This window comes from Ochlerotatus camptorhynchus, unplaced genomic scaffold, assembly GCF_037179485.1.
Source record: "Ochlerotatus camptorhynchus isolate MF236.1 unplaced genomic scaffold, CSIRO-AGI_Acam_v1.1 ptg000006l, whole genome shotgun sequence".
NCBI lineage: Eukaryota > Metazoa > Arthropoda > Insecta > Diptera > Culicidae > Ochlerotatus > Ochlerotatus camptorhynchus.
Window position 1 is genome coordinate 2,647,807 of NW_027040498.1, and position 26,385 is coordinate 2,674,191.

The 26,385-nt window shown below is 39.6% G+C and overlaps 1 protein-coding gene across 1 annotated transcript in view; it reads right to left on the bottom strand.

Moving 5' to 3' along the window:
• Window positions 1-26,385, bottom strand: part of LOC135717574 (uncharacterized) — a 1,030,279-nt gene that overhangs the window by 716,820 nt on the left and 287,074 nt on the right. The window lies entirely within an intron of this gene.

Here is a 26,385-nt window from a genome sequence, read left to right on the forward strand (position 1 = left end):
ACTGTCAATACCTCAGTGCCCTTGCAAAGCGACCTGATGTCATGTGAAAAGGGCGTCATAACGTCAAATATAAATCAAATAAATTAAATGCTCTCTGCAAGCTCGACCCTCAATCTTCATCTATTTCCAGTCAGCGGATACAACTTCCAACTGCTGTGGCTGGTGGTGCGGTTAGCAGTGGCCCAACAACAGTTGATGAAGCTTGCTGCAAACACTCCGCACATCTGTGAAGTACCTCCGACCAACATGGTGCTGTGAAATGTTTGTGTCAGATAATTTGTAATGAGCATTTCTAGCTCAAATCGTTAAAAGAAATGTCAATTTTGTCTCGACCCCTTCTGATTTGAATGAAACATTGCTCACGTGTTCGCTGCTAGTAATGGTTGCATTTTTCATTTAAATATGATTTTTTCCTTCAGAGTAACTTTTGAAAAGGGCGTATAAAAATATGGATTTTTTTTTTTCAAAAAATCATAACTTGAAAACTATTGATCTGATCAAAACGGCATATGAAAAGAAGTTTTAGGTAGTTAAATTATCTTTGCGGAAAAAATACACTGAAAGAAAAAACTTCGTAAATTAGTATTTAAAAAACGTAAAACGATGATTATCTCAAAACACGCCCCTTTCGATCTTCATAATTTTTTTTTTCAAAAAAATTGATGGAATATCCTTGAATTTCGTGAAAAGTGTATGCTGGTAACTTCCTTAAAAAGAAATCTATAATTTTTTAAATTTTTGTTGATTTTTACAAATTGATGAAAATGCATGTTTTTTTGAAAAATAATAATTTATTTGGATTTTACGCATAATTTTCGATAACTTTGCATATAAAAACTTTTTTCTAAGTCCAGCCGTTCTCAAGTTAATGCGAATTAAAAAAATATAATTATAACAATTTTCAAAATTTTAGGCCATTTTCAAATGTTTGTCGAGATGTCCAGCAACGAGATTTTATTTCATGATTGTATATTAAAAAACAAACAATTCATTCTCAGATATGGTAGCTGCCAGACTTACCCGTTTCTATCTAGAGGCAGCGGAAGAGAAGCACGTTGATGTGGTCAAATGAAAGATTTGTTGAGATAAAAAACAGTATATATTTATTATTTTATTTTACAACTCATATTATTTGAATAAATTGAATAATTTGGGTGTATCGTTTGAATTAGAGAATATTTTTACTGCAATTTGGTTGTTTGAAACTGGAATATAGCAATGATATTTTCGAGTTCCAGGAATTGGTTTCACTTTCTTAAAAATTGGATCAAATTCCGTGTCAGCCTTTTTGTATTCTTCCGTAGAAACATAACAAAATGACATTTTTGTTTGAAGATCTTCTTTACGACTATTTGCCCAGTCGTACAGTTGTTTAGGGTTCGTTATAGGGTGCTCGTGTTGCTTAGCTAAACTTGCTCTGGTTGCCATTCTCTTAAGGGTACCGCCAATCGCATCACAAGGACCTTTGCCATGTGAAGTTGCAAAAAAATGCCATTCAATTTCTACATTATGCTTATCTTTAAATCCACAGAGGCTAGCAAATTTTTTTATGTTTTTGTATTGTGATGCTGCTCCATCTGACATAAAAATACACTTTTGAACTGTTATTTGCAACTTTAAAAATTCTAATAATTTTGAGATAAACAACTGAACTGCTACTGTGTCATGCTTTGAAATTGATTTAGGTAGAGGTTTACAACACTTGAAATTGTTATCCATCGTAAAAAACTACTTGCTTTTTAACTTGAAACGCTAAGAGAGATGAACTGAATGGAACAGGTGAAGAACGTCCCAATATATATATATATATATATATATATATATATATATATATATATATATATATATATATATATATGTAGCAGAATAATTACAATGTTGACATTATACCTATCTTCATTAGGTACAATTGATTATAGCAAACTTTTTTAGGTGTGAGTGTAAGAAGCCTCCACGGGGTGCCTTTTTATGTAGTTGTGATATCGCGGGATGAGCTCTTAAGGCACAATATGGTATACGTCAGAGAAGTACCTAGATAATTTACCTCAATTACAGGTTTAATAACATATTTGTTTACCTGTTTATGTTTTGAGCCTCTGTTATGACATACACAATTCTATCCAGGTAAACAACTAATAGAGGACAGAAAAAAGGCACATGAGTGGGTTTGTTGATTATTTGGGTATATTTGAGAGTATTTACTTATAAACTTGTTTCTTTTCCGCTGCGTCTAAATAGAAACGGGTAAGTCTGACAGCTACCATATTTGAGAATGAATTGTCTGTTTTTTAATATATATTCATGGAAAAACATCTCGTTGCTGAACATCACGACTAACATTTGAAAATGGCCCAAAATGTAGAAAATTATCATAATTATTTTTTTTTAAATTGCATTAACTTGAGAACGGCTGGACTTAGGAAAAAAGTTTCTATAAACAAAGTTTTTGTAAAATTATGCGTAGAATCCAAATAAATTACTATTTTACTAAAAAACATGCAATTTCACCAACTTGTAAAAACTAACAAAAATTTCAAAAATTATAAATTTTTTTTCAAGAAAGTTACCAGCATACACTCTTTACCAAATATTAGGGCATTTTTTCAGTTTTCTTGAAAAAAAAAAATTATGAAGATCGAAGGGGGGGTGTTTTGAGATAATCATCGTTTTACGTTTTTTAAATACTAATTTACTAAGTTTTTCTTTCAGTGTATTTTTTTCCGCAAAGATAATTTAACTACCTAAAACTTTTTCTCATATGCCATTTTGATCAGATCAAAAATTTTCAAGTTATGATTTTTTGAAAAAAAAATAACCCATTTTTTTATACGCCCTTTTCAAAAGTTACTCTGGAGGAAAAAATCATATTTAAATGAAAAATGCAACCATTAGTAGCAGCGAACACGTGAGCAATGTTTCATTCAAATCGGAAACACTCATGACCAACCGGTTTGCGTTTTGGGCTGGAAATGCTCTAATGTGATGAGAAGTGCGGTCTACGATTGCAATATGTTTTCAATGTTCAACTCCGATGGTTTGAATTTGTGCTTTGCAGTCGTTTGCTAGGGTGATGGTAGTTTGCATTTGTGTTCTAACCACACACACACACACACACACATTGTACGCCAGCCAACTCGATGCTGCGTTTAGTGACTTTTAGTAGCTGGAAATTGCCCTCATCTCACGCTAAATGGAGCGAAAATTTATATGCAAAACTGGTGCTTATGCTAAACAGCTACCTCAGTAACGATGTAAATACGCTTATGCATGTTAACTTTTCCAACTTTGGCATTGTATGTGAATGTGGATATGTGCGGCGATGACGTAAACTAGAATTGGTACTGCCACCCACCGCCATCACCACCGTATTTGCATAATCAGAAAAGTTTTCAATAGAGTTTCGTTGGTCTGCACTTGACACATCGCATCGGTGGTGGGTGCTCGAAATTTAATTTGGCAATCTAATTTCCACAAGTCAGCTGAATTCTACCAAAAAAAAATGTATGCGCTTTAAAATTAAATTTACCACCTCTGTGGGATGATACAAAACGACCAAAAGGGCAACCGTCAAGTGGCTTCACATATCCTCCGTTTCTACATGTACTCTGCTCTCATCCTAATCACCGTGCTTGAATCATCTCGACCATAAGCGGCAGAGGTAATAACCAGGGCATCAAAAGACTATTTTTTTTATTCATGACCGGTTCACGAGGAGAAGAAGCAACTTCAAAGTCAGGACTCGGCCGACGTGTGTTGGTTCCCCTTTCCGCACCACTCACGCAGAACCCCACAGAATGAAGATGTAACCATGGCTGGTGATGGCAATGGCGATGATGATGATGATGATGATGATGATGGTCATGAGGATGTTACTCTCTGGCCTCGTTTTACGACGCAAAAAGGGCATGTTTTGATTTTCCATACTTAGAGAAAAAAGTAGGACCCTTTCCCAGTTCAAATTTTAGGCTGCTTCCGCCCTTCCATCCGTAAAAAGTTTACCCGGCGTGGAAACCGTAGAAGTCACGTACAGGGCTTTCGTCCCTCGGTGACGTGCCATCGTTGATAAATGCTTATTTTTCGGAGGAATATGATTTTCAACGGAAGAGATTTGCGGGATTTCGGAAAATAGGTGGTCTATACCTGGGCTTCAGTACCTTTCAAATTCAATCATTTCACTGAGAGGCTTTCCAGCATGTGTATCAAACTGTATTTGCGGTCATTTGGGAGCCAGCAAATTTGCCGGAAAAGTTTTGCTGTCAGGCTTTAAAGTTCACCTTGCATTTGGGAATCTAAATGAAAAATCTAATTTAATCCACCAGTAAATCTGCAAGCAAGTGCTAGATTGAAACCCGGCAGGACATAGCAGCAGTGATAGACCCATGTTCCGTTTGGCTGGGTCCAGACAAAAGTGAGCAACCTCCCAGGATGGAAGTCTTTCATCATAAAAAATTCGACAAAATAGCTCAAGTCCGCATTCCGGGAAGATGTTTCTGATATATGGGACTGGGTTTGAATTTTCATAAGATACGTTTAGGCTCATGACAGATTTTGGCAAGGGAACACTTGGAACATGCCCGCGGGTGTGGTCAATGCAACGTTCAGCACTCGAATTGGCCTCAAATGATCATATTCTTAAATCTTGATGTGATTCAATGTCTGTTACCCTTTGTATTCAATACTCTTGTTTTGTTGTTTTGTTGAAAGTTCATTCATGCATTTTTGTCTCTTTAAGGACTGTTCATTAAAGAAAGTGGACACCTGTTTATCAATGGTTGTCGGTTAAAACGTAACAAAAATTGTGAATTTTTGCTCAGTGTGTAAAACATTGTTTATTTTAGCAACACACCTGAAAAATGAAAAGAAAGTGGGAAATTTCGAACGATGCACAGTGGTTTGAATGCTCAATATCACGAACTTTTTTATTTGCGCCTTCAATGTCGGTTTTTTCACTATGGTGTCTTTAAAAGAGTTTTTGTATAAAATAAGGCGCAAAGACTAGTGATAGGTTTTAGTTCGGAACTCCACCACAGGCGGCGCTGCAAAATCTAACTTTTTACATTTACAAGATAGGTATACGGTGTATTGAGCAAAGTTGTAGACAATTTTACTACAAAAATCTTTGCTCAACACACAAATCCTCTATATTCCTTTGTTTTTGAGATACGTAGCGTTTAATATGACTGTTCAACAAATTTTTTTTTCAATTTTTTTAACATTTTAAAAAAAAACTATAGTTTTTAGAAGACTATAATGTTCTACAAATATTTGTATTTTATTACAATACAAAACTTTGTTCAAGACGTCCAAAAGGTATCGATTACACGGGCACACGACGTTAGGCATACGGTCGTTAGGCATACGGATGTTAGGCATACGGACGATAGGCATAATGTACGGTAGGCATAATGGACGTTAGGCATAATCTACCCGATGAATTCCAGAAGGATGATAATGGGGACCGTGTATTGATTGCTGACATCGGTGACAATTATAAAAGAGCCTTAATTTTTGGGACTCATGAAAACTTTCGACGTCTTGGACAGGCAAAGTATTTGGTTGCAGATGGTACGTTTGCCACAGTTCCTTGTTTGTTTCGGCAACTCGTTGCTGTTCATGGAAGTATCGCTCCCTCACATCAGCAGACGTTTCTGCTAGTATTCATTCTGATGACAACAAAAACATAATCGTTGTATCGAAAAGTATGGGAGTAAATCCTGGAAGCATCAGACATGTTTTTGTTATAGAATGAAAAACCACAGAATTCACCATTCTTTATTTCATGAGCTGTTCTTTGACATCATCTTTTATTCAACATTAGCTGTTTTTTTTTGTTATTGAATGAAAAATCACAGAATTCACCATTCTTTATTTCATGAGCTGTTTTTGAGGAAAACCTTTTCTTCTTTGACATTTCCGGAGAACTTCGAGATTAGGGCGTAATTGCTTTTGTAAACAAACACTTCATTTGACAATTTCTCAAAAACTAACAACACAAACAGGCAGATGAATGGTTCCTCCACAGACAAACAGACATAACACTCGCAAGTTGTTCATCGAACAAGCATTTAACGGTAAATTTAAAAGTATAGTAGTTGGTAGTACCGCCACCTGTGGCGCGCGCAGTCAGTTCCCTTGCGTTTGACGTTTACACACTACCGCCATCTGTTCAGCGTACTACCCACCACAGTGTACTCAACAGATGGCGGTAATGTTTTAGCGACTATGTTTTACAGTGAGAAATATTCAATGTGTTATGTCTGTTTGTCTGTGGTTCCTCTATCATTTGGTATAGTTTGTTCACGAGATTTTTCTTTTTTTCACGATCAGCGATTGACATGTCTGTTTACAAAAGCAATTACGCCCAAATCTCAAAGTTTCCCGGACTTGCAATATGTGTGTAAGAATATATTAAAACAAATGTGTGCTATTATTTCTATATGCGATTGATTTCAAGATGTAGTAAAAAACTATGCTGAGTTTTGTTGCCAGATTACTTAACCGCTATCGCTACTAATCTTGGATCTAAGTGAATATGTAGTTACGTCACTTATGATATGATAAATAATGGATTTCATTGTTTACCATGCTCGAAACAGTTTTCTAGAGTTGCAAGGCAGCAAGGTATTTTATGCCTAACGTCCATTATGCCTAACGTATATTATGCCAAACGTCCATTATGCCTAATGACTTTATGCCTAACGCCCATTATGCCTAACGTCCGTATGCCTAACGTCCGTATGCCTAACGTCCGTATGCCTAACGTATTTATGCCTAATGGGGTACACTCCGATTACACAGGCTGAGCTATTTACAAATTGAGTAAAAAAATTTACATATTTTGTGCCCTCACAGACAAAAATCCGGCAGGTGAATCTTGAATACGATGAAAGCTTGTTCAAAAGTGTGTGTGTTTGTGTGTGTGTGTGTGTGTGTGTGTGTGTGTGTGTGTGTGTGTGTGTGTGTGTGTGTGTGTGTGTGTGTGTGTGTGTGTGTGTGTGTGTGTGTGTGTGTGTGTGTGTGTGTGTGTGTGTGTGTATGTGTGTGTGTGTGTGTGTGTGTGTGTGTGTGTCTGTGTCTGTACAATCTAACCCCCACTGTCCGGCAGTGTTATTATGGAAGAAAACTGCTTTTTATTACCCTTAAATTAAAGCAGGTTTAGTCCGGGAGTTAGAAGGTGTTAGCTCTATTGCAGCTCCAGTGACCCATTTCAGAATGCCTGGTAATTCACGACCACTCCGAGGTCACTTTTACTTACAATAAGCCCCGCATGTTCACTCTACCTTTATCAAATGGATAATGGTATCATAAACACACTTCCAGATTCAAAAAATATTATTTCCAAATCTGGCACGTATATAGTTTTGAAATTTGTTCAACTGTATTAAATCGATTTGAATAAACATTTCTTATCAATTTTGTTTCGAATACCTCTTGATTCATCTGCTGGCAGCACTTGTTGGCCCTTACCGGCGACCAACTCATCTGCCCGCAAATGCAACAACGCCTAAATCTCAAAGCTCTCCGAACGTCCGCTCGAAAATCCAATTGAGATATGTATCAGAACAATCTTCAACTGGAACGTACTCACCAAATCAATACATCCGGGAGCAAATTCCCGATGCTTATTTTTCTCTCGCAAACCCGTCGTCGTCGAACGGCAAAAAAAAGGAAACTCGGTGAGCAATTTTGTGACACGGAATTTTCACTGACCATAAACCGCGAATTCACGAATTTCACCACACCCAACTGCGAAACACGTTCAGAAGCACTTTTGGTACAATTTCGGTCAATTTCTTTGGAAAACACAACCAAAAAGTTACAAGCGAGCCAACATCAACACCGAATGTGCCGAGCTCTTTCACGCACCTTGCAGCGCGTAAATAAACTGAAATTAAAAATTATCACTCGCGATGCCACTAATTTCTGGTCCGGGAGAAAATCAAACAACGCAGATTGCGACATCTCTTCTGATGCTTGCAAACATGTTGAATCACGTTTTCTTTCTCTATTCTAAAACTTCCCGGAAAGTGAGAAAACTACCAATCACACACGTATAAACGTCCGGGAGGCAGAGCGCCAGCGATAATCCGGCAATTGCAGCCGAAAACTATGAGAGCGAACGCACGCACAAAACAGAGAACAAACTTAAAACACAACCGTATCCAAAGGCGTTCGAAACTGCACCCGCACTTTAGGTGAATCATCCTGTCGCAAAAAAGCCATGCAGGAGACGGATTCTTCATCGCCTTTAACTGGTTTAGCGCATTGGTCACAGGCGGAAGTCATGCTGACTCAGTTTCCAAAAGTGGTTTAGAAACAGCGGTGGAGATGCTCTAATACGCAAAGAGGAATTGGATTCTCAAGATCGCCCAATGCTAGACAGTATACACTACAATATGTCTGATTGGATAATTTTTTCACTGTTTTCACAACACAAAATATGCTCTAATTAGATGATTATCGCAACGAACTGCACTTTCCACTAACAACCAGTACAATATTACAGGTATCGTACGGAAAACAACGAATAACGATAGCCCGTGTGATAAAAAATCGACAAATTTAGCAGCGCACAATCACGACGATGTGAATAACAACAACTGTCCTTTTCTCTCATCCGATGAAAGCTTGTTCAAAAGTGATCTCAAATTCCATTGAAACATTTGTCCCTTTTAGTATCCTCGTTGATTATTTTGCATTTCAAAAAGGTCTTGACCACGGACATCAGAGTAATTGCCATAATTATAAATCACAGTAGTCTACTTGAAAGTAATATATAATTTTGAGTTAGCTATTATTATATTATAATTAAATGATTTAACGTATTACGTTATACATCATTGTATGAATGTATATATAAATATTCCAAAAATATAAACAAAGGTTACACAATATTGTTATCAAAAACATTTTCATCTTTCTCTTCCACATCAAGCATCTATTTCGCATCACTACAGAGGTCATTAACCGGCTTGTCTCGGCGAGCCTTAGATGCTGATGAGAGGATCAGAAAATGTTCCCATTTGATTCCAATTTGATCGGCACAATGGATGTAATCAACATATTTTCATCGGATTTAGTTTCGTCATCATCGCCAAGTGCTTGCTTGTGTTCACTTAATCCAGTTGTGCCATCAAATCCCCACTTAATCGTCATTTTCTCCAATTCGTCATCACTAAACTTTTCCAGCATGCACACATTTGCATCAACAATCCTCATTTCCGTGTGCTCCAAGAGATCCTTTAGTTTCACTTCTGCAGACGTTTCCGAAACTACTAACCCTGTATTGGGATAACAGCACTTTTTAGCTTGCAGCACTTTGTAGTAGGACGGATACAATGGCACATTCCGATCCAGAGCTCCATTACGAAGCTTTTCGTATTGGTCTTTCGATAAATTAAGATCCAATATTAACGGAAGAGCTTCCGTCTCCGAATAGGGTACAAAGCCATTTATTTTTGGATGATTGCATAGCCGAACCCATTTTCATGGCTCTTGTCGGAGTTGTTTGCGTTGCCTGTTTTACAATGAACGCTGCATCTTCTTTACCATCCTCACGTAATTTCATTTGGGTTGCAGATGCAAGTTCATCTGTTGGGTAGTTAGACCGCATTGCAGACGTCTTGCGTCTCTTAACAACCTCGCTGCTTTCTTCGAACGCCAAAGATTTTCTTGCACGACGGGAAGATCCAGAAGTACAAGGGAAACGATCAACAACTTTCTGTGGTAGTTTGAAGGGGCTATCGAAATAACCACGACTGCTTTCAAGCATAGTCCGGCTGTGGGTTTCCCACAGTTTTTTTTAATATTTGCATGTCGCCTTCACAAAATAGTTGACTTCAGCTGCCACTTGTGTCCAGAGAAGTTTTGACTGTTACGGCATTGATTATTTTTCAATACCGTAACAGTCAAAAACTTCTCTCGACACAACGTTTGAGTTATCAATGATAACTTATAATTTAAACTATTTTTGAAATTGTCACAAACAAATAACTTCCATAGATAACTCATTTATATCATGAATTGGAAAATATCACTAAATACCTTATTAACAACATTGTTGAAAGACATGCTTTTCTCACTTTTGGGATCTGCTACGGAAATGTTGAAAAAATAACCTTCACTTCACTATAAAAGGATTATTTTCTAAGTAATATGCGCTTAATGCTGCAAAACCGATCAATGTGTGACCAAACTTTGGTATGTTATCACTGAGCCTACTTTGATTTAGTCTTTGACAAATGCGCGCTGTCGCTGAACTACGGAACGACCTTTTAAATATACAAAACAATCAACGAGGATACTAATAGGGACAAATGTTTCAACGGAATTTGAGATCACTTTTGAACAAGCTTTCATCCTATTCAAGATTCACCTGCCGGATTTTGCCGGATTTTGCCGGATTTTTGTCTGTGAGGGCACAAAATATGTAAAAAAATTACCAAATTTGTGAATAACTCAGTCTGTGTAATCGATACCTTTTGGACGTCTTGAACAAAGTTTTGTGTTGTGATAAAATACAAATATTTGTAGAACATTATAGTCTTCTAAAACCTATAGTTTTTTTTTTAATATGTTATAAAAACTGAAAAAAAAAATTTGCTGAACAGTCATATTAAACGCTACGTATCTCAAAAACTAAGGAATACAGAGTATTTGTGTGTTCAGCAAAGATTGTTGTAGTAAACTTATCGACAACTTTGCTGAAGACACCACATACCTATCTTGTAAATGTAAAAAGTTAGATTTTGCAGCGCTGCCTTATTTTATGCAAAAACTCTTTTAAAGACATCATAGTGAAAAAACCGACATTGAAGGCGCAAATAAAAAAGTTCGTGATATAGAGAATTCAAACCACTGTGCGATGGGCCGAACCAGCTTATCAACTCGCAGATTAATTTCGCACAAATGGTTTTCCGAAAAGTTGTCGTTTCCAGAATTGGCAAAAAGCGTGAAGTTCAGTAAATCTACAAAGGTTCAAGATTGTTAAGAAGTTTGGAGAAACGTGTTCTCTTGAAGATTTACCGAAATCTGGGCGCAAAAAGGGGGCATCGTACCAGAAAAAGGAGCTGGCAGCAGTACGCCTTTTGAAATAGCATAAACCGTGTTCCGTTCGTGAAATTGCAAAAAAAAATGGACATTAGCGTCGGAACTGTGCATAATATCAAAAAACGCAACAATATCAGAACCTACAAGAAGCAAAAAGCACCCAAAAGGACGGATTCTCAGAAAGCTTCTTCTAAAAAAAAAAGGTCACGGAACTTGTATGACATTCTCCTTCAAAAGCCGAACCGATGCATTTTGATGGACGAAGAGACGTACGTCAAATTGGATACCAGTACACTTCCCGGGCCGCAATTTTTCAACGCTTAGTAGAGGACATGTGCGATACATCCGAAACCGAAAAATGTGGAAAAAAGGTTTTGCTCCTGTGGCTTGAAGAGTTCTTCGTATTTCACAACGGGCACAATCAACGGCTTCTACCCATCTACCGAAAGCATGCGGATCCTCCATTGTTTTGGACGGATCTGGCATCTGCTCACTATGCTTGAAGTAAGAAGTCGATTTTGTCGAAAAATTCCAAAATCCCCCAAACTGCCCTAGACTGCGTCCTATAATTAAACGGCATCTTGAGAAAGATGGAAGAGAGGCAAGATTTGTTGACTGCTGCAAGAAAATTTGGTCTGCAGCACAACGAAACGTTAAGAAGAAAGTTGTGCAGAATCACGATGGGCGGTATCAAGAGAGAAGTCCGAGCGTTCTTCAGAAATGAGAGGTAAACATTCAAACTCACGGGAAATCGGTCATATGTAGGTTGATTTTCATTTATATAAAGTAAACTTATGAATTTCTTCAAAAATAAATCTATTCCTTTGAGCAACAGGTGTCTACTTTCATTAATGAACAGTCCTTAAAATCGTGATTTTTAGCCGTAGGCTAGTTCATCACGTTCATCAAGGGGCCTCATAGCCTAGTCAGGAAAGGCACGGTATTACAAACTGGAGGCGGCGGGTTCGATTCCCGGTCCGGTCGACGGAATCTTTCGGGATGGAAATTTTCTCGACTTCCCTGAGCATAGAGTATCGTTGTGCTTGCCACGCAATATACAAATTACTGCATTGGTATTGGCATCGAAAGCTCTCAGTTAATAACTGTGGAAGTGCATTTATAACACTAAGTTGAGAGCACGCAATAAGCTAATATGCGCTAAGCAATAAGCTTGAAATGCATCAGAGATACGGATACAATGTCGGAAGTGTAAATACTGTAAAGCAATGGACCCAGCAAACTGCCTTGCGCGACACCTGCTGCGATGGAAAACGTGTCTGAAAGACAACCATTCAACGATACCTTAAATGACCTTTGCTGGAGGTAGTTACGGGTGATTTTAACCAGATGTAAGTTACAAAGTTTGTACACAAGTCCGTCATGCCAAACATTGTCAAACGCCTTTTCAACGTCTAACAAGGCCATGGCTGTGGACTTGGATACAGTTTTGTTACTGCGGATGTTATTCATCACCCGTACTAGCTGATGATTGGTGGAGTGCCCCTTTCTGAATACAAACTGTTCTGGAAGGAGAATGTTGTTTTCCTCGACAAACTTGAGCGAACGATTGAGAATGAGTTTCTCGAACAGTTTGCTCAGCGCTGAAAGGAGGCTGATGATGATAGCGGTTAAAAGCGACTGCACTTTCATGCTGAGTCTCTTCAAGATCAAGTTGAATATACCGTCAAACCCGGGAGCCTTCATGTTCTTGGTGCATTTCAGCGCTGAGCAAATTTGTTGTACTGTAATCATATCCGCCGGAGGCACGACACAAGGGGAGGCATCTAGGTTTTGAACGCATTGCGCAACCTGATCTTCGAACGGACTTTGGATGTCGGAGCCAAGCAAGTGCGATTTGGCAATATGCTCACCAATTGCACTTGCGCTTTCTCCTGAGGGGTGATTATGAGCCGATCGTCATCATTTTCATCTTTGAGTGGTGAGATGGGTTTGAGGTGCGAAACTTTCGTTCCGGAGTGAGACCATTCGAGAGACGAACATTTCTTAGGCGAATCAAGAGATGAGTGTGGGAATCACTGGCAATAAACTTACCCCTCACATGAACTCGTCGGACGCACGCCTCGTCAGCCACGGTTATGGCTTGGTGGAATCCCTCCAACGCTCGGTCGATGTCCTCCACGGTGTCAAGCGGCTGGTTGTCGATGTGCCTGTCTACCACGCGTCCAAACTGGGCCCAGTTTACGCGGTGGTAGTCCTTGCGCAGAGTAGGGGCCTTGGAGTAGGGGCCACGTTGTAGCCCAGTTCAGCGACCACCGGTTGGTGGTCGGAGCTGAGTTCGTTCAAGGCTATCGGCTTGGACAAGCCGGTATTTGTCAGGAACATATCTAGCGTCGATGGGTTGCCCGCCGGTAAGATGAATGTTGGCTCATTTGAAAACCAAACGGAGTACAGCCCATGCTGCGAGTGGTCGAACGGCAGATGACCGTTCTGGTTCTGCTGGTAGTTCCGCCAGGCCTCGTGGCGAGCATTTGGATCTCATCCAACCACGAAGCGGGAACCGGTACGGGTGATGGTGGACAGGTCCTTCTTGAATTTAGCCGCTAGTCCACTGCTGGCGCACACTGTCGAGGGCAGTAGACGGCGATGAAATGGACGTATCCAATCGACGACTCCACCTCCACACCAAGGGCCTCGATGATAAAGGTGTGGATATGGGACAGAGTGTGGAATGTGTGACGACTGCAACACCACCCCCCTGGAGCTGGTGCGATCTAGCCGGATAATGTTGTGGTCAGGTAACAAGAAGCTGTCGCCAGACTTTAGATGGGTCTCGGTTAGAAGACCCACGTCGATGCTGTGCTTGCGAAGGAAGTCAGCAAGCTCAATCTCTTTTGCTCTTACAGAGCAAGCATTCCAGGTGACGGTAGTTAGCGGTTTATTGTTTATTGTTTATTGTTGTTTTACATCAACAGGCTGGATGAAGCCCCAATGATTTTAACGTTATCAACTATGGTAAAAAAAAATACATTCAAGCATGGTCATAACATAAAAAAACATTAAAAAAACGTATATCTTATAGTCAATATCTTAACTCCTGCCGGCGAAAAACAGAAGAAAACTTTCGACGAAGCGCATCACGGGAGAGATGAAACTCGAAAACAGATGCAGCTCTGTTGAATGTTCTCTGCAGTCCGCAAATCGCATCGTACGCTCCATAATTTGTGCGACGTAGAGGCAGTCTTAGCATAAGATTATTACGAAGCGGTCGGGGTTGAACATTCAGGTCAATTTGCCTCAGGATAGCCTCACAATCTGTCCTTCCTTGTAGGATATCGGCCACGGTTAGGGCTCTGTTTGTGTCTCTTCTAGTCCGGAGAAGTTCTAGGTCGATAAGTTGACAACGGCTTTCGTAACTTAGTAATCGAAACGGATCGTTCCAAGGCAATCTACGCAACGCAAAACGAAGAAAGTGACGTTGAACAGATTCAATTCTCTCGGCACCGTTGTTGTAGTTTGGGTTCCAAACCGCTGAACAATACTGAAGCGTCGATCGAACAAGCGAACAATAGAGAGATTTTAGACAGTAGATATCAGTGAAGTTTTTAGCTATCCTAAAAATGAACCCTAAAGTTCTTGACGCCTTATCAACAACATATGCAATGTGTTGCTTGAATGAAAGCTGCGAACCCAAGATCACACCCAAGTCTTTCACCTGATTCACGCGTTCGATTGTCGAGCCAAGCAGGTCATAGCTAAATATTATCGGTTGTTGTTTTCGTGAGAACGTAATAGCGGAGCATTTGGCTGGGTTCACTACCATTCTGTTTAACCTGCACCAACTAGCGAATACATTCAGTTGACGTTGAAGAAAGTGACAGTCAGCAATGGAGCAGATTCGTAGGAAGATTTTGAGGTCATCTGCATATGATAACCGAAGAGCTTCGATGACCAGATGCACGTCGTTGAAGTACAGTATAAAAAATAACGGTCCCATGTGGCTTCTCTGAGGTATACCTGATGTGGCATACTCCTGCAATCTCCTATGGCAACTTTTAGTTGCCGACCGGTAAGATATGATCGAAACCAACTCAGAAGATTACCGCATACACCGAGTCTGCCGAGTTTAGCAATCGCAATAGCATGGTTCAACTTGTCGAATGCTGCGGATAGGTCTGAATAAATAACGTCCGTTTGAACCCGATCCGACATGCTTTCGGTTATATACGATGTGAGACACAGCAGATTGGTAGTTGTAGAGCGGCCGACAGTAAACCCATGTTGATCAGCACTCAAATACTGCTTGCAATGGGACAGCAACGGTTCCATAATCACTAGCTCGAATAGCTTCGAAACGGCACTTAACGATGTAATTCCTCGATAGTTATCCACAGCTCGTTTCGTTCCTTTTTTGTGGACGGGAAACATGTGCGCAAATTTCCAGCAAGATGGAAATATGCCACCTGAGAGAGACATTCGGAACAGGCGAAGAAGCGGAATTAACAAGCTAGCAATATGTCTCTTCAAAAAAAAAAGATGGAACTCCATCAGGTCCAGGATTGAAGGATGATTTGAGCAGAGTCGCGGCCTTAGAAATCATTTCTGCATTAACATCAATTGCACCCAGCGTTTGATCGTTTACTGGAACGTTCCTGGCAGCCAGGTTAATATGGTCGTCAGTTAGTGTCTCATTAGTGAATACACTGGAAAACTTTTCGGAAAAAAGGTGGCATATATCCTGAACAGTGGCAGCAACTTCTCCGTTGAATTCCATAGACGATGGGAGGCCGGATTCCCTGCGTTGCTCGTTCACGTAGTTCCAAAAGGATTTCGGGTGTAGCTTAAGTTTGCGCTGGATACCTCGTTGGAAACTTGAAAAGCATTCACGACTGACTCACTGGTACATGTGATTCAGCCTCACATAATGTAGTTTCAGAGGAAGCGTGCGATACTTCGTAAATCTTCTCAATGCTGCTCTCTTGATTGACTTCAACCTACGTAGCTCTCTCGTCTGCCAGGGAGGGTGAGACACTTTGTGGTGAGTTCTTTTCGGGACGTGTCTGTCAATGACATATGCCAAGACATGTGAAAAGGTTTGCGCTGCAGCCTCAACGTCATCTGGATCAAGGATGTTCTCCCATACCATGCTAGACAATGCATCTATGATGCTACGGTGGTCAGCTTTACGGAAGTCATAAGAAACCGTAGCAGTATAGTCGCCGAAATCACGCACGAGTTTGTCTTCAACAGTGACAATTAGAGGAGGGTGATGTGGAATTAGCTTAGTTAGTGCACAAGGAGCCGAGGAAATTGATGGAGCCCTGTCCTACGTGCTCACGAAGCAGAGGTCCAAACTACGACCATTTTTATTAACTACATGGTTAATTTGAGAAAGCGTCGCTGCGCTGTAGTTGTCGAGAAGGCTAATAGCTCCTGCGTGAAATGTAGAGCTATCAGGATCTGGATACAGGAATCCGCTATGAGATGGACTCCACGAAACGCCTGGCAGATTGAAGTCACCAAAAATGAATATCTCATCAACTGGAGTGGAACTTTCGACAACTGTGAAAACTGACCGACAGTAGTATCGATGAGTTCATTGTCGCGGACTCAATCAGGTGGAATGTACAGAGCGCATAGAAATAGTGTGCAATCACCCAGATTGATGGCTGTTCAAACTTGCTCCACATTGTTCCATGAATCGTTCTCGATGGCCTTTGCCTCCAACCCGCTACGGACAGCTACAAGGACACCTCCACCAGTAGATTTACGGCTGTTGTTAGGATTCCTATCGCAACGAAAGACCTCGTAGTCAGGACCGAAGACTTGACTGGAAAGCGTTCGATAATCGAGCCACGTTTCGCACAGGACAATAATATCGTAGCAACGATCCGATACAGCTAGGCGGTACTCTTCAACATCAGAATTCATTCCACCGGCGTTTTGGTAGAAGATCACGACGTCCTGCTTGCGGCATGGAATCGAACGACTGCTCTCCCTGGAAATCACTGATACATCAGTCAATAACTGACCATCATCAAGTCTCATTGGATACTCGCCATAGTGAGTGGGTTGGAAGACCCCCTCTCCGCATCCGACAGCAGGTCCGGAACGACTATGATGAACGAAGGCTGCTGATGGCAGGACTAAGACGGAGGGATTGGGGGCTTCCATGGGGCTTCCATGGGGCTTTCTACGGCGCGTTCCGGGTTTCCAGGATTAGGAGTTACAGAGGCATCATCACAATGACTAACATAGTTAGAATTGCTGAAATTTTGAGGCAGTGGCAGGCAGGCAGTGAATAGTTAATATATTGATTGTACTTGCTTGTAGAGGCAAGGTGGAAGACTCCTGATTCATATCCAGCGACAGGTCCAGGACGACTATGCTGAACGCTGGCGGGAATCGGCACGACTGGGCTGGAGTAACCAGAAGCTTTCAAAGAGCGGTCTATTGTGCGTCCCGGAGATGAATTAGGATTGTTCGAACAGTAAAGCGGATGTTGTGAATGAGCAGTATCAGAAGTGCTTCTCAACTGGAAACAGCCGGAAGGTGCTTGAAGCGTTGCACTGGAACACGGAAGCTGATCAGGCAAATGACTGTAACTAATGTATGCATACTTGCCTGAAGACGATGCTTGGGAGACCCCACCACCGAACTCGACCGCAGGGCCAGAACGACTCTGATGGCAGGAAATAGAACGACTTTGATGGCGGGAAACAGCTAGCGCGACTGGATCGAGTGGTTCGAGGTCTCCCATAATGCGACAGGCATTGCGGTCTGGTCTACAGCGCTCCGATTCACAACGCAAAATCCAATTCTGAATCAGCAGACTGGGTCTAGTCCGGAAATGGGAGTTGAGAACCCGGAAGGTCCCGTAATAGGAGAGATCGTGATGGTAGGCGTGTTCAATCGAGGCAACCACATGTTTTTTGAACCGTCTTCAAATTCACGGAACAAAATTCCTTTCGGCCATGTATCCGATCTAAGAGCAGCTTCGCGTAGTTTGGGATCCATTCCGACTTTGTACGAGATGAAGCTCATACGGCTGATGTCGGTTCCTTTTTTGACTAGCGGCACAACCTTAATCGGATCTTCGCACTGTACACAACCTTTCACCAGCTTCTCGCTTGATTCCGATTTCACGCTAGGTACAGCCAAAACAGCTCGGTGGGTTCAGGGACAGTAAGGACCTCGGTAAAGGCATTGTCACCTGTTACTGCTTTAGAACCACTAACAAGTGGTTTGCCTGTAAGCGAGCCTTCATCGCGGCGCCATTTTAATGGCGGTTGACGCATGAAATCAGAGTTTGTCGGAGTTGTCAATGCGATTCGTTTTGATAGCTGAGCGATCTGCTGTTCTTGCTAAGCCATTTCCTTCCTAAGCTCAGCGTGTGAGATTTTCTGTCTCTCGGTGATAGAATTAATCACACTGCCTAGACACTGCTAGACACTGCTAGACGCCATACTGGATGATGAACTTACCGAGCACTTGGATCTGTTCGGGCTTATTGCGGCACTAACGAAGAGCACCGGACATGTTGACGAAAATTTCCATCAGTTCATCCGCTGAGAACAGATCGGGGTTGTTGTTTTGCGCTGGTGGTTGTCTCCAGAATCCAGGGGGGATATTTTTTGAACTGTCATGCATTATAATGGTGATTTTTAGCCGTAGGCTAGTTCATCACGTTCGATAGCAGAAGGTCAGACTTAGGGTCTGCATCAAAAGAGAGGCTACAATTTGATATCCCTGTTCGGTAATTTTTGACGGACGACAACGTCTTTAATTAATATACTGGGAGTCACTTTAAAAAAAATATCAAAATTCAGACATGTAACGAAAAATCCCAAACACGGACGTAACGATATAGTGCAAATACATTGCGCATGCTCACCGCTCGGTTGACTGCTCACCATTTCACTAATGAATAGATGGGCGGAGAAAAGCAGCGGTAATAAAACGCTTGCCAAATCGTTTTCTTCGTTCAGAAAAAGGCGAGCTTTGGTAGAATGAACTTCTGATTTTTATAGAACGCTTGTTTACATTGGTATTAAAATGTAACACCAAAAAACACCAATTGGTCCTCCACGAGCATAGTCCAGGTCTCGTGGCCGTAGAGAACAAACAGTCTAATCAGCATATGGTAGACAGGCATGGAAAATCATTTACATTCATTTGCCTCTAACTTTTTCCATCAACAGCATTCCGCAAATTGATGGAAAGAGTTTTTAGGTTTTTTATTAGCTACAACTTTTGTTCATAACTTAAATCTGTATCTCTTATTCATCACGAACTAGAGCGGGCAGAACTTGTTACTGTTTTTCAGTGAATGTAAAATACATTCACTGAAAAACAGTAGTGGCTTCTGTTCGCTCTGGTTCGTCATGCATCAGAGAAACGGATTTGAGGATTTGACTTGTTCACAAAAGTTGTAGCTAATAACAAAACCTGCAAAAGCTATGTACATCATTTTGCGGAATGCTGTTGATGAAAAAAGTTAGAGGCAAATGAATGTAAATGAATGCACGAAATGAATGCAAATGATTTTCCATGCCTGTCTACAAGACGCTGATTAGACCGGTGGTTCTCTACGGCCACGAGACCTGGACTATGCTCGTGGAGGACCAATTGGTGGTTTTTTGGTGATACATTGGGATACCAATGCAAACAAGCGTTCTAAAAAAAAAATCAGAAGTTCGTTCTACCAAAGATCGATTCGTTGGTACCGATTTAATCAGTGGATCGATTCTAGAGCCAAATACGGAGTTATTTGAGATTTGAGTTAAATTGCATTTGTAAACAAATACATCAGTCACTAATTTCTCGCGAATTAAAGCTCCATAAAAAAAAATAATAATGCTTTGAGGTAGAGGAATGATTCCTCTAGCATTTGGTTTAGTTTGTTTATGAGATTGAGCTTTATTTCAAGAGAAATCGGCAATTTACAAAATCAATCACGCCTAAATCTCAAATCACTCCGGAAATATAAGATCACTCTGTCAAGATCGACCTTTCTCTGAACGAAGAAAACGATTTGGCAAGCGATTTTATTACCGCTGCTTTCCTCCGCCCTTCTATTCATTGGTGAAATGGTGAGCAGTCAACCGAGCGGTGAGCATGCGCAATGAATTTGCACTCTATCGTTACTTAGTAGTCTAGTAGTTAGTAGTTTACAAAGGTTTGAGCCTCACGCACGTATAACGGATATAGAGAACTGAATTTAATATTTTATTTAAAAAAAAAATGCAATTTTGAAGCTTATTTGGAAGATATCTTGAGTTAGTAGTAAGTTTTCTGGCAAATGTTGGGGGTTCGTGAGCATTACTGACATTGCTGAACATTATAATAGCATCAGATTGCGGGGTTGCTAGTGTAATATGATGCTTTGTTAATTGTTCTTTAAATCTTGATCGCTTGTATTACTTATTAATATTTTAGTTGGACAAAAAGGCAAACTAAGAGGTGGACGCCTGAGCTTTTCCTCATTTCAATCGCTGTGAAGCAACTGTAAACTATAAAGGAATTTATATCCGTAAATGTAACCAGTTCGATTTTGTTTGCTAAGCTGGTTAAAATGTATAAAATGTATTTTATCGATAAAAATATTTGGTACACATAATAGCTTTAATTTTTACCTTCCAAATCCTTTCAGTAATCCATTCTATAAACATCGTTTATATTTTTGCCATTTTTCTAAAAACAATGACAACGGCGACGACAAAAATGATAGCGACGGCCATTAGAAGAGAGTGCCAAAGATGAGCATAACCGCAAGTCACATTTTGCTGTCTCATCATGTCGGTGTTTGGTTTCCTGTAGAATGGTGAAATGAAAAAAAAAAAAAGTGTCTTTGAAGGGAACTTTTGATCAACAGTGCAACATCGAGACGGGAGGCTTTCTTTCGATAGGCGTGACTGAGTGGGTGGATTGTGGCAACTTTTTCTTTGTCAAGATGAAGATTTGTGGTTTTCCTCGGAGGAGATGGGCAGACAGGAGAATAAGAATTTATAATACCTACTCCGAAGGAAGTGGGTTTGTTTTAATGAAGTTAAATTTTGCGTCCCTGTGATGTGGTGGGGTTTGTCTTATTTTGGATCAAATCAGAAGTTATGGTAATTCCAGCTCCACTTGAAACATTTTCTTTATTCCACTTAATAAGGATTGAATTTGCCATGCAACTGGAAGATCTTGTGGAAGACAATTAGAAATCAAAGCTGTTATGCTTGTTTTCCAAACAACTTAATTGTTAAATAAGCTGTTGTGAAGCTATTATTAATTGTTACTAAATTTATTACCAATATTATTGAAATCAGACACGCCTAGAAATTTTGTTCAAAATATTTGTTTGCCAATTATGAGCTATCAGTAGGGCTTACAATTCACGAGCTGCCTAGAGATGCCAGATTTGCAAACATTTATGTGAATGAGCAGACTTTTCATTCTTGATGCAGACATTTTTCACGATGTAGATAAAAATCGATTGTATTGAAATTTTGATATCTTTTTTCCAATATTTTTAGAAACATCAAAACATGATAAAATATTCCCGCGGTGGTGAACTTCATCTTAATAGCTTACACAAATTACAACTAAATTTTTACCAAGATTACTGAACCTTTAAATATTTCCTATTGTTTATTCGGTAGTCCCAGAAATTTGAACAAGATCTCAAAACATCAAGTTGAATTTTTACAATATTCCCATCTACAAAACTTCCTCCAAGATAATAGATGTGAAAAAAGGAAAACTGTGAAAAATCACCGAACTGTTTACCAAATGTCCAGCTGTTGAGATTTCGGTAAAACTTCACAGATCTTTGAAATGTTCTTAGTGTGTGGATAACACGAAATTCTCGAAAATCTAGACGAGTTTCTATGAAGTTGCTTGAACTTCTACATAATTCTTTACTCTTCAAAGATGTTTCTAGATTTTCTATTCAATTCGCTCAACTTGTACAAAGATCACCGAACTACTGTTAAGAATTTCTGATTCCCTGTAGTTCTATTAAAAAAAAATCTATGCAAGTCCCTGAACTATTTTAAATAAATTTTATGAAGAAGTGCTAAAGAGAAAACTAGGTTCTGAAATTTTAATAGAGTTTAATGCCATAAAACAAAGTATAGTTAAATTTTCAAACTTGGCTAGGTTCCAAAATTTTACAAAGTTTTAAAAAATCGAAGCTCTACGAATTTAAATAAGATTTCAAGCCTTTCTACGATTTCACTTGAACATCTCCAAAGTCACTCCTATTAACTTTGTTGCACTTCTATAAATTCTCCAGGACGCAGTCCCTGAAGTTGTAAAAAGTTTTCTAAGGTACTATGAAATATCTGAAGATTTATGACGTTTCTTGAAGATATATACATTTCATACACGTTTAAAAAGTTTCCAAACAATATAGTTCCCTGAGTCCAATCTCTAAAGTCACATCTTCTACGAATTTCTTTTGATTTCTAAGAAGGTCCCTGTGCTTCTGAAAAAACTCAGTTTAAAAAATCTGAAAGATTGTTAATCTTTTGCCACCCGTAATTTGTAAATGTAGAAGTGAAGACATACAACCATGTCCCCCCTCTAGCCTAATAAAGTCTATGGGTGCACCCCGTATTGTTTGCAGTTTCTGGCATGCACCAAAACAAATTAAATTGCATGAGATCTAATAAAAAAAATAAGATCATAGATGGTCATATTGAGCTCCCAGGCACACATTGATCTCACCCGGATATGTTCCGAGTACCTTCAGGGAAGCCAATACCTGACATGACCACAACACTTCATACGTTACATAAAATCAAGTGAAAATTTTAAAATACACATTTCTGGCGATTATATTTCTAAGCTTCCGGCGCCGCAGCTCATCGTTGGCTACTTCAATGGGTACCATCCGGACTGAGGAAACCCTCACCCAGACCCCAGAGGTTCTATCCTGACGAATTTTTTTTGAGAAAGAGGTGGTGCTGAACAACGGTGCTTCACCTTTTGACGTAGGATTACGTCTTTCGGCAACATATTCGGGGTGCAATTTCAAAAAATCAAAATCGACCGCATTACGTAAAGAGGTCAGGTTTTGACCACATATAACTCTGTCAATAGCAGATGGATTTTAATTCTAACAAGCCAAACGATTGGAAATTTATCTACCAATCTGTTAAAATGAACACTTTATTAATTTACAATAGGTCACTTTTGAAAAATACACAAATGTCCATATGTTGCAATGGTGATCAAAATTATCACCGATTGCCTGCAAAAAGTGCTTTCCCTAACACAGATTTCAAAATCGAATTCGATCCTGTCTCACCGAACGTTGCTCATTCAATCACCGTGTGTGGGGTGTCTGGTCGTCGGTGGCAGCAGCAGCAGCAGTGCTTTCGGCGTGTGGCGTTGAACACTGTTCTCTAGTACACAACGAAAGGCAGCCTGCAAGCAGCGAGCTGCAGAGCCCACATGGAGGAGGACGAAGCCGCACCGCTATGGATCGAAATCAGTTTCTTCGTGAGTCGCTGTGGGTCATCTATGCCAAGCGCGTCACCCTAGCTCCAAACAACATACAGCTCGCCAGCCTCATCCGTGTTGAACACCCTAATAGCTCAGCATTACTCTTGAAACCATTATGGCAAAACGGTCCTTTTTAGGATCACCATAAATTATTGTTGTTTTAGAGTTAGTTTTCATTGAACGTTCGCTAACCCTTCATGCCAGCCACATCACCCCCAAAGCTCTTTGATAATGTACCCAGCAACCAAACGTTTGTCGTCAAATGCGTTACAGTATTGAAGTGGTACATACGAATTCTCGCATTTCGAAATAAGCTTTAAAATTGTTATCAAGCTAAAAACTGAACAATGTCAAGTCAATCGGTCGAATATGCCTTTGCTGCTTTCCTTCAGACCCGTTTATTTGATGCTTAAGTTTTCTTTGTTGAGGATGTTTGCAATCATTAGTTATAATTGCAATGAATTAATCGTACATTGTCATTGGTATGAATGAATTTGGACAACCTGTAAAGATACACTAGTCTTATTACTTCTCAATTAATTTGAGGATAAAATTTAGAGTGATAATCCCAATACTTTATCTTTCGAACGAATCTGTTTAAGGGACGTAAGCCTTGGTATTGGTCCTGATCGTTGGATTTGTTTTGACAGCACCAGTTGGATTTTTTGGTAACCAATTCGAGTGACTCCGCACCACGTAGCTTAACACTGTTGTTAAAAATGCATTTCCAGATTTTTTCCCAACTCCTAAGGATGCATTTTTAACAGTTGGTCTTCTGTATAAGATAAATTAAATCCAGCTTGTCTATTAAAGGTTAATCTAGCAAATTTGCAATAGTTGGAATTGATAGTCTTCATTTATTAGAGAAACTTCTCCGATACTTAAAAAATAAGCTATCATAGTACAGTACCAAACTAAAATGTCATATGACATTCTTTGTCCTACGACAATGTCGCTGAAGACCGTCACGAATGTATGTATTTTTGTTTTTCTCATAATAAGAGCTGCTGATGATGTGCAACATATCTGATCAGAAATGGTTTATTTTACACAAAATTGCGGAATTAGAACGAAATCACACATGTCATATCAGTGCTAACATTTGAAAACGGCACAAAAGCCATTTGTAAACAAATGGTTTGTGGGCCCTTTACTCACTATTTGAAGTACACCCACGCGACACAACAGCAACATCGGGTAGGGGAAATTTTCCCCTTCCTGACGATGCTGTTGGTTTGCGTGGGCGCTCTTCGGCTAGCGAGTAAAGGGCCCACAAACCATTTGTTTACAAATGGCTTTTGCGCCGTTTTCAAATGTTAGCACTGATATGATAGTTATTTCTAGATCAACAATTGAAATAGGCGGAACAGCCAAACGTAAACAATGGTTTTAAACACAAAAAGCTCGATAATCAAAACACTCCCACGCAAACTAACAATGCCATTCGATAAAGGAAGTTTGCTCTATCAGATGATGGTGTTAGGTTGCATGGATGTGCTTTGATTCTCGAGGAATTTGCGTTTAATAATATTGTTTACGTTTGGTTGTTTCGCCAATTTCAATTTTTGATCTAGATTTGATAATTTTTTTTTTTGCTTGTTATTGTGTGTATGTTATTCTACCGTTTGTGTTGTGTGAGAGAGATGACGGTAGAGCATGAGTGTACGAATACAAACAGGCTGTCGCGCACTACAATGAAGCAAGTGTAGTAAACAACGTGAACTGTTTCAACCCCTGGTTACAGATATAAATTCCCTCATATATTTTTCATATAACGTGTTTTTAATTAACTTTCATTTCATATTTTGATCTGTGAAATCAAAAGTTATATTTTTTTTAAGTCATTTTTGAAAAAAAATTTGGACCTCCCTAAGTTCTTCAAAAATATCGTCAAGCTTATTTTGCATGCACACTAGCACCCTCTATCTTGCACATTCCAAGGTATTGATTTGCAGCCGGAGCATCCCTCGTCCATGCAATTTTTCACTAGATGCTTTTCCCTCGTTCTGTCAACACGTCAGATGTGTTGAATAAAATCCAAGATGAAGAGGATAGACAATAGGGGGGCTTTTTTAAACCAATTTTCTGTCAAACGCGAACCAGCATCTGAGTGGTCAGGTGAACGTATAGAAATGCAAGAATTTTTACAACAGGGAATCTATTTTCTTGTATTTTGACAGTCGACTGCGTCGCCCATAATGAAATATTTTTTGAACTGTCGTTTCCGCGAGAGAAAAAGATGACCATGTCAATTAACCATTAAAAACCTTCGTAAGGTTTTCTCCAGGACGCTAGAAAAAGCAAAAAAAAACCCTCTAATTTATATGATTAATCGCGATTGGAAAATTTTTAGCAGAAATTCCTCCAATCAATATTCGCTTTTTTATTATCTGTTGAATAAAACAAAAATTCCATGCGTTTTGTGCACGTAAATGCGTAATTTTGTCTTCAAAAAACGAGGCGTTTCCGTGAAGGGAAAAGTGGTTTCCCTAACACAGTTACCGAATATTGATATCAAGCACTGAGCATGCCAGACGGTACCGATCTTTATGCTTTTTGGTGCAAATTTTAAGCCCCTCCTATTAAGATAATTATGCCATAAAAAAAACATTGCCTGATTCTCTTAATAGAAGGATCTTAAAATTTGCATCAAAAGACATAAACGTAGGTACACAGCAAAAAAATAATTTTGATATCACATCAAAGTGGATGCACTACAATCATGTCGAAAATTTCATGTAATTTTTATGACCACATAAATAAACAAATGCAGTAAAAGCAGCGTAATGTCAGTTCATCCATTGTATTAATGATAATTTTGTCCTTTTTAGCAAGTAATATTACACCATATTTTCGACATGATTGTAGTGCATCCACTTTGAC